This window comes from Micromys minutus (genome assembly GCF_963924665.1).
Source record: "Micromys minutus genome assembly, chromosome: X".
Classification (NCBI taxonomy): domain Eukaryota; kingdom Metazoa; phylum Chordata; class Mammalia; order Rodentia; family Muridae; genus Micromys; species Micromys minutus.
The window spans coordinates 126,804,549-126,814,967 of NC_137970.1; the positions used below are offsets into that span (position 1 = coordinate 126,804,549).

The 10,419-nt window shown below is 41.5% G+C and overlaps 1 pseudogene across 1 annotated transcript; it reads left to right on the forward strand.

Moving 5' to 3' along the window:
• The first annotated feature begins 8,197 nt into the window (after positions 1 to 8,197).
• LOC308414615 (heterogeneous nuclear ribonucleoprotein Q-like) lies at positions 8,198 to 10,049 on the forward strand (annotated as a pseudogene). The gene has a single exon. The product of its transcript is annotated as a heterogeneous nuclear ribonucleoprotein Q-like (transcript).
• Positions 10,050 to 10,419: the final 370 nt, after the last annotated feature.

Below are 10,419 nucleotides of genomic sequence, written 5' to 3' on the forward strand. Positions count from 1 at the left end.
ACAAGCTGAAGTGGTCATTCTAATACCAAATAAAGTATATTTTAAAACAAAAGTTATCAAAAAAGATAAGGAAGTGTGGCGTACTCTTCGACCAGTGAGGAAAGACGACCACCACCAGAGGATTCTTCTCAGATCACGCTTTATTGTGGGAGCCTCTTGGTTGAAGGGGAAAGCAGGAATTGAGGGGCCCGAACTACCCTAGCTGTCCGCTTATATAGGGAGAAGCGCATACGGGCTTGCCATGATTGGTTGTCACCAGTCTGCTGACACCAGAGGCCTCAGGATTGGCCAGAGATAGGTTATGTACTGCGCATGAGCAGGGTGCAGCGCCTTAGCTGACAAGAACATTACTATATATGGAGTTGTTTACCTCAAACCGTGAGGGAGCCAGCGCCATCTTGTAATAGCGTCCGCATTTGGCTCCCCACAGTTCCCCCTTCTGTTTTAACTTGAGCACAAGCAACATTGGACTTACTCCCGTACAAGTCCCCACCTCATGATGTGTGGACTGCTCGAAGGAGGCCGTGTCCAAGGCGCACCTTCTCTCGTGCAATGGGAACTACCCCAGGGAGGTGCAAAGGCTACGCCAAAGACCGGGTGCAATGAGACAACATGGTCTCGTGGGGGTGCAAAGGCCGCATGTGCATCCTAACTTAAGTGCTCTTTAAGGCTGAGAGCCAAATTTGGGGTGAGGCACCATCCTCCAATGCAGCAAATGCCTGGGTAATAGCAACCTTATCTCGCTGATTTTGGGCGTGCAGCTGGCACATCAACCATAGACAAAGTATGCAACCTCCCAGACAGCAAGCTATAAACAACCCCACCCCCACCCATTTTTTTAAGTAGGACACAGCAGAGGAGAGCCAAGAGGTAAGTCCCTCAGCAAATCTTGGATCTACGCGAGTAGCATTGATGGCAGTCACTGCTCTTCTTAGTTCGTCAAGGTTGGCATTGAAATTTTTGGACCAATATGGGCTTGGGGAACGCTGATAATATTCCCCATCTCAGGTCCACTGCGGTCTTGGTCGCCATTGTTGTCAGTGACAGGAGCAGCAGGGACATCTTCTACCGAGGTCGACTCATTCTTGACGGGGCGCGTCAGCCGGGCTGGGACCCAATGAGGTGTTTCCTTTCTCTGGGGGAAAACACAAACAGCTCCCCTGGATCTCGATATAACCGGATCCGGTCCATACCATTTATTATCCAGCACATTTTTCCACATAACTAGCCTCTCCTCATCCGGTGGTCCCTCGGAGGCATGCCTGTCTGTGGCTGATTTTTCCATCATCATTTAGATGCAAAAAATTAAGGGTAAAGAGTGCAAGAGAGACTCTTTCCCAGGGTGCAGCTCCTTCTGCTATACCCCCTTTTTGTTTTTGTAAACATTTTTTAAGATTTTTATTGGCCCTTTCAACAATGCCTTGGCCTTGAGGATTATACGCAATCTTGTCAGGAGTGAAACTCCCATGTGATGGCAAAATTGCTTGAATCTTGCTGAGGTATAGGCAGGACCATTATCTGTTTTTAACACTTTAGGTATGTCCCATGCACTCCACGCTTCAAGACAATGAGTAATAACATGAGAGGCCTTTTCTCCCGATAGAGGAGAAGCAAAAATAACTCTTGAACAGGTATCAATGGACACATGTAAAAGATACTGAGATAATTGTTTAGAATAATTTGCAGATTTAGTAAAATATTCATACTGAATACTGGTCGCACATAATCTTGAGAATTTCCATTGGCAGCCCAGCTGGGCAACCTGCCACAATATATCTATCTGTTCTTGAACCAGATCAATTCTCTAAGGTATTATTATAAACAGTTCCTATATTAGGAGAAAAAGTAAAGAGGCCTTTAACTGCCCAACGTACTCCCCGAGATTGACAGCCAGTCTAAGGATGCAGGGCTGAATCTCTTCTTCCTGTACAGAAAGGTGACCACTTAGGTTGGGCTGGAATAAACAAATTACCCTTTGGCTGGGAAATAGGCCAGCAACCGGCAATCCAGGTGGCATCAGCCTATCTAGGTTTTTTGTATAATTAGCAGTGACTCTATAAGTTTGGACTTACTCTGCCAACACTTTAACTTGCTTATGTTCGAGGCGGTGATCATCCTCGAAAACCGGAAACATTTGCCTGAGGGCATGGCGTGTCTCTGGTGTACAAAAGGAGAACTCACACTTCCTCTCTGAATAGAGCTGAAGAGCAGAGGCGGCGGCTGCTTTAAGAGCTTCCGGTTGTGTTGCAGGAGACTCCTGCCTGGGCTCAAACCGCTCAGCCTCACATTCTGCTGCCTCCTCCTCTAAGTCTTCCTCCACAGATTCAAATAATTCATCCTCTAACTCTTCTTCTGCCAGCTCTAAAGCTTTTATGCTCTTTTAGCGGATACAAAGTATCCTCTCCTGGCAACTTGTACTTCATTTCCTGGGGCACTCTCTTCTCCCGGCGGTCTTTCCGCCTTTTGGTTTTCATTTAGTTTTATTTTGAAATTCACTCCGTTTCTGACTTGTTTTGAACATGCATCTCGGAGCCTACCTGTTTTACCTTTTGTTCTTTGCGAGCTCCCTATTTTATTCCGCTCCGTTTCTGACCCACCCTCTTGGTGCTGCGTGATAACTTTCTGTCTAGATAACTTCCACAACAGTAATGTTACAATAGTTACCACAAATGCAAGCAATAACCCTTCTACTTCCGGAGAAAATCCAAGAAGAGACATGCCTCCGTTTTTGGCACCCCAAAATCCAAAGAGGGACACGTCTCTCAGGGCTTACCTATTTACCTTTTCGCAGTTCTGAATCCACTTTCGAGGAATGAAGATTCCACTTGGCGCCACTGGTGTTCAAAGCTTCCCAGGATTCCGGCACCACTTGCGGCGCGCTCCTCGGCCAGCGAGGAAAGACGATCTCCACCAGAGGATTCTTCTCAGATCATGCTTTATTGTGGGAGCCTCTTGGTTGAAGGGGAAAGCAGGAATTGAGGGGCCTGAACTACCCTAGCTGACCGCTTATATAGGGAGAAGCGCATACGGGCTTGCCATGATTGGTTGTCACCAGTCTGCTGACACCAGAGGCCTCAGGATTGGCCAGAGATAGGTTATGTACTGCGCATGAGCAGGGTGCAGCACCTTAGCTGACAAGAGCATTACTATATATGGAGTTGTTTACCTCAAACCGTGAGGGAGCCAGCGCCATCTTGTAATGGTGTCCGCATTCGGCTCCCCAAAAGGAAGGGCACTTTTTACCCATTACAAGGAAAAATGTCAGGAGGAACTCTCAATCCTTAACATATATGCTCCAAATACAAGAGCACCCATATTCATAAGAGAAACTCTACTAAAGCTCAAAACATACATTGCACCCCACACAATAATAGTGGGAGACCTCAACACCCCACTTTGATCAATGGACAGATCATGGAAAAAGAAACTGAACAAGGATACAGTAAAACTAGCAGAGGTTATGAACCAATTGGAATTGATAGACAGCTACAGAACATACCATCCTAAAACAAAAGAACACACCTTCTTCTCAGCACCTCATGGCACCTTCTCCAAAATTGACCATATAATTGGTCACAAAACAAGCCTCAATAGATATAAGAAGATTGAAATACTCCCATGCATCCGATCAGATCACATGTTCTAAGGTTGGTCTTTAATAGCAAGAAAGACAACAAAAAGTCCATATACAGATGGAAAATGAACAATGCTCTATTAAACGATGGCTGGGTCAAAGAAGAAATAAAGAAAGAAATCAAAGATATTCTACAATTTAATGAAAATGAAAACACAACATACCCAAACCTATGAGATGCAATGAAAGCAGCACTGAGAGGAAAACTCAAAGCTCTGAGTACTTCCAAAAAGAAACTAGAGAGAGCATACACTAGAAACCTAACAGCACAGTTGAAAGCTCTAGAACAAAAGGAAGCAGATACACCAAAGAAGAGTAGACAGCAAAGAAATAATAAAACTCAGAGCAGAAATTGACCAAATAGAAACAAAAAGAACCATTCAAAGAATCAACAAAACCAAGAGCTGATTCTCTGAAAAAATCAACAAGGTTGATAAACCCTTAGCCAGACTAAATAGAGGGCAAAGAGAGAGTATACAAATTAACAAAATCAGAAAGGAAAATGTAGACATAACAACTGATACTAAGGAAATTCAAGAAATGATCAGACCCTACAACAAAAGCCTATACTCAACAAAGCTGGAAAATCTGGAGGGAATGGATGAATTCCTAGACAGATACCAGATACTAAAGTTAAACCAAAATCAGGTAAACCATCTAAGTAATCCCATAACGCCTAAAAAAATAGAAGCAGTCATCAAAGGCCTCCCAACCAAAAAAAGCCCAGGTCCAGATGGGTTCAGTGCAGAATTTTATCAGACATTTATCGAAGACATAATACCAATACTCTCCAAACTGTTCTACAAAATTTAATCAGATGGAACACTACTTAACTCATTTTTTGAGGCTATAATAACCCTCATTCCTAAACCACACAAACACCCTACAAGGAAAGAGAACCTCAGACCAATCTCCCTTATGAACATTGATGCAAAAATACTCAACAAAATCATTGCAAAATGAATCCAAGAACATATCAAAAGATCATTCACCATGATTACATAGGCTTCATCCCTGGGATGCAGGGATGGTTTATTATATGGACATCCATCAATGTAATCCACCATATAAACAAACTCAAAGAAAAAATCACATGGTCATCTCACTAGATGCTGAGAAAGCATTTGACAAAATTCATCACCCCTTCATGTTAAAAGGATTGGAAAGAACAGGAATCCAAGACCCATACCTAAACATAATAAAAGCAATATACAGCAAACCAATAGCCAACATCAAACTTAACGGTGAGAAACTTGAAGCAATCTCACTAAAATTAGGGACTCGACAAGGCTGCCCACTCTCCCCCTACCTATTCAACATAGTACTGGAAGTCCTGACAGGAGCAATTAGACAACAAATAGAAATCAAAGGGATACAAATTGGCAAGGAAGAAGTAAAAACATCACTGTTTGCAGATGACATGATAGTGTACGTAAGTGACCCCAAAAATTCCACCAGAGAACTCCTACAGCTGATAAACAAGTTCAGCAAAGTGGCTGGTTATAAAATTATCTCAAACAAATCAGTAGCCTTCCTCTACTCAAAGGACAAACATGTGGAGAAAGAAATTAGGGAAAAGATACCCTTCACATTAGTCACAAACAATATGAAATACCTTGGTGTGACTCTAACTAAGCAAGTGAAGGACCTATATGAGAAGAACTTCAAACCTCTAAAGAAGGAAATCGAGGATGATCTCAGAAAATGGAAAGATCTCCCATGCTCATGGATTGGAAGGATCAATATTGTAAAAATCGCCATCCTACCAAAAGCAATCTACAGGTTCAATGCAATCCCCAGCAAAATTACAACACAAGAGTTGGAAAGAGCAATGTGCAATTTCATCTGGAACAACAAAAGACCTAGAATAGCAAAAACAATACTCAACAACAAGAAAACATCTGTGGGAATCACCATCCCTGACCTCAAGCTATATTAAAAGGCAATTGTGCTAAAAACTGCTTGGTACTGGTACAGAGATACACAAGTGGATCAATGGAATAGAATAGAAGATCCAGAAATGAGCCCTCAAGTATATGGTCACCTGATTTTTGACAAAGGATCTGTAAACATTCAATGGAAAAAGGACAGCCTATTCAACAAATGGTGTTGGTCCAACTGGCACTCAGCATGCAAAATAATGAAAATAGACCCTTTCTTGTCTCCTTGTACAAAGCTCAAGTGCAAGTGGATCAAAGATCTCCACATTAAACCAGATACACTGAAACTATTAGATGAGAAAGTAGGGAAAACCTTAGAACACATAGGCACAGGAGAGAATTTCCTGAATAGAACACCAATGGCTAGTGCTCTAAGGTCAAAGATTGACAAATGGGACTCAATGAGATTGCAAATTTCTGTAAGGCTAAGGATACTAACAGCAGTCAACAGATTGGGAAAAGAAATTTAGCAAACCCACATCAGATAGAGGCCTAATATCCAAGGTACACAAAGAACTCAAGAAGTTAGACACCAGAGAATGAAACAACCCTATTTAAAAAATGGGGTACAGAGCTAAACAAAAAGTTCTCAATTGAGGAATATGGAACGGCTGAGAAACATCTAAGGAAGTGCTCAACATCCTTAGCCATCAGGGAAATGCAAATCAAAACAACCCTGAGATTCCACCTCACACCAGTCAGATTGGCCAAGATCCAAAACTCAGATTACAGCAGATGGTGGGGAGGATGCAAAGAAAGAGGAACACTTCTCCACTATTGGTGGGACTGTAAACTGATACAACCACTCTGGAAATAAGTCTGGCGGGTCCTCTGAACATTGGACATACATAGTACTACCTGAAGATCCAGCTATTCCACTTCTGGGCATATACCCCAGAGAGGCTCCAACATACAATAAAGACACATGCACCACAATGTTCATTGCAGCTCTATTTATAATAACCAGAAGCTGGAAAGAACCCAGATGTCCTTCAGTAGATTTATGGATACATAGATTGTGGTATATTTACACATTGGAGTACTACTCACCTATCAGAAACAATGACCTTAAGAAATTCTTAAGAAAATGGATGCATCTAGAGAAGATCATCCTGAGTGAGATAACCCAGTCACAAAAGAACAGACATAATATGCAGTCACTGATAGTGGGATGCTAACCCCAGAAAGCTCTGAACACCCCAGAAACAACTCACAGACTATATTAAGTTCAAGAAAATCAAAGGCCAAAAAAAGAAAAGAAAATGAAAAACCATTATGCTTAATCTTTACACACCAAGAAAACTTTGACTAATTCCACTTTACATCTTGTTTTACGTGTACTTTATTTATGCTCATTGTAACTAGTAAGATTTTAATGCATAGTATCCAACCTTTAAAAAATCAAGTACTGACAAAAATGTATTCATATACTTTTATGCAAAAATGCTTAAAATCTGTACATTTATCTTTGTTTTTTAAAATAAAGTTGTTCAATTAAAAAAAAGAATTGATTTAAACACAGAGATTCCATGAAGAACATAAACTCCTCAGTCCATTTTCTCTTCCAGCACACCCTTCCTACACCCCCCACCTCATCCCTCCTGTTTTCATCCCCATCCTTCTCCCATCCAGTCTTCTCTCTCCATCCACACCAGTATCTAATCTATTTCTGCTTCTGAGTGAGATTCATAGATAAACTGTCCTCTGGTCTCTGTGGGAAGAGCCAGTGACCATCTTTTAGAATTTATCTGGAAAATGTTAAAATGTGATTTTGTTTTTGCTTTTGGTTAGAAACTGTGGTGTATAAGACACCACAGCTTGTTCCTTATAATCTAATCAACCCCATCAAAGCCCTGCGTGTTCTCAATTGCCATCTAAAGTTTATCCCAGAATTCTTCAAAGGATTCATAGGGTGGCAAGTCCAGGTGATTGAAGCAGGTATGTGCTCTGTTTTTAAAAAAATAAAAATAAAAAAGCAATGAGGAAAAAATAAGGAGATTTCTGTGTTTAGGAAATAGTAGGAAGTTGCTAAGTGTCTCAACGATCACCAGGACTTATTAACTGGGATCCAGTACAGCAGGAGACTGCCCAACTTAGCTTGAAAACACCTGTGTGCAGATGAGCTCAGGTCCAGTCAGATGGCTTAGAGAAGCAAAAGCTAAGAAAACAATGGGTAGCCATGGGTATGGAAGCCCAAGAGGCTCTGGAACCAGCAGAGGGCGCCCGAGAACCGAGGAAACGACAGATCTCTTGAGTTCCCTAGGGCGTGGCCTGTGCTAAGGCTGGCATCTAAGAGACCAAGAATATTCAAATATCAACAGCAAGAACAAAAGCAAACAAAACAAAAACAAAAAACTTAAAGTGCTGCATCTACACAAAAGAGGGAAAAAAAACCCACAAAGTAAACAGTCTAAGCATTAGCAAGCAGATCACCAGCAATCGCTTTAAATGTTCTCAGTGACTCAGTGACTCACTGTTCTTGAGTTCATGGGGTTTTTTAATTTAAGATCACAACAGCTCCACTCACGCGGGACACAGGGAGCAGCGAGCACGCGTTCCCCGCCACCCAACCCCGTCGGACAGGATTCCTCGGCCCCAGCCCCGCGGGGAGATCTCCGGAAACATGGCTACAGAATATGTTAATGGAAATGGTACTGAAGAGCCCATGGATACTACTTCAGCAGTTATCCATTCAGAAAATTTTCAGACATTGTTTGATGCTGTTTTACCACAGAAAGTTGCTGAAAAACTAGACTAAATTTACTTTGCAGGGTTAGTTGCACATAGTGATTTAGATGAAAGAGCTATCGAAGCTTTAAAAGAGTTCAATGAAGACGGCGCATTGGCAGTGCTACAACAGTTTAAAGACAGTGATCTCTCTCATGTTCAGAGCAAAAGTGCTTTTTTATGTGGAGTCCTGAAGACTTACGGGCAGAAAGAGAATAAAAAGGGGGACCAAAGTAGCAGACTTTAGTAAAGGAACAGATGAGGCAAAGATTAAGGCACTTTTGGAAAGAACAGGCTACACACTTGATGTGACTACAGGTCAGAGGAAGTATGGGGGACCACTACCAGGTTCTGTTTATTCAGGTCAGCTGCCTTCTGTTGGCTCTGACATATTTGTGGGGAAGATCCCCAGAGATCTGTTTGAGGATGAGCTTGTTCCATTATTTGAGAAAGCTGGACCTATATGGGATCTACGTTTAATGATGGATCCGCTTACTGGTCTCAACAGAGGTATTGCATGTCACTTTTTGTACAAAAGAAGCAGCACAAGAGGCTGTTAAATTGTATAATAATCATGAAATTTGTTCCGGGAAGCACACTGGTGTCTGCATCTCTGTTGCAAACAATAGGCTTTTTGTGGGCTCTATTCCTAAGAGTAAAACCAAGGAACAGACTCTTGAAGAATTTAGTAAAGTGACAGGGGATCTCACAGATGTCATTTTATACCACCAACTTGATGACAAGAAGAAAAAAAAAAAAAACAGAGGCTTTTGCTTTCTTGAATATGAAGATCACAAAACAGCTGCCCAGGCAAGGCGTAGGCTAATGAGTGGTAAAGTCAAAGTCTGGGGAAATGTTGGAACTGTTGAATGGGCTGATCCTATTGAAGATTCTGATCCTGAAGTTATGGCAAAGATACAAGTGCTGTTTGTATTCGACCTTGCCAACACTATAACAGAAGAAATTTTAGAAAAGTCATTTAGTCAGTTTGGGAAACTGGAACGAGTGAAGAAGCTAAGAGTATGCTTTCATTCGTGTTGAGGAGCGAGATGGTGCTGTCAAGGCTATGGAAGAAATGAATGGTAAAGACTTAGAGGGAGAAAATGTTGAAATTGTTTTTGCTAAGCCACCAGATCAGAAGAGGAAAGAAAGAAAAGCTCAGAGGCAAACAGCAAAGAATCAAATGTACAATGATTACTGCTATTATTGTCCACCTCATATCCCCCTCCCAACAAGAGGTCGAGGGCATGGAGGTAGAGGTGGCTATGGATATCCTCCAGATTATTATAGATACGAAGATTATTATGATTATTATGGTTATGATTACCGTAACTATCGTGATGGATATGAAGATCCATATTATGGTTATAAAGATTTTCAAGTTGGAGCTAGAGGAAGGGGTGGTAGAGGAGCAAGGGGTGCCGCTCCATCCAGAGGTCACGGGGCTGCTCCTCCCCGTGGTAGAGCTGGTTATTCACAGAGAGGAGGCCCTGGATCAGTAAGAGGCATTCGTGGTTCGAGAGTAGGTGCCCAATAACAAAGAGGCCGCGGGCAGGGAAAAGGGGTCGAGGCCGGTCCTGACCTGTTACAATGAAGACTGACTTGCTATGTGGGATTACACCAGAAGCTTGCAGTGGAGTAATGGTAAGGAAAATCAAGCAACCTTAAATATCTCGGCTGTATAGGAGCATATTCGATTGCAGAAGACCTTCCTATGAAGATCATGGAATCAAATACAGGACATTGAACTAATACTTGAACTTTAATATGAATTTCTTTAACAATTTTCTCTGCAGTACAAGTTATTAAACTAAAGCTACTCTATTCTCCAAATGTGTTCAAACAAAAATCCTTCATAACTTCTAGCATGGTATCTTAATAAAGAATAAAGTTGTTCTCTTTTAAAAAATCTGCTCTAAGTAGATTTTTACCCTCTTTTTTTTTAAATTAAGGATCTCAGCAGTGGTATTTTGAAATATTCTCATGAATTTGTGCATTTAAATTTTATTGCAGTGATACAGATACCACTGTTTAGGTACCCTTAAATTTTTATTTCTGCTCACCAAAATTAATCATGATTGTCTATATCTTTTTTATAGTAATCATTTTGAATTGTGT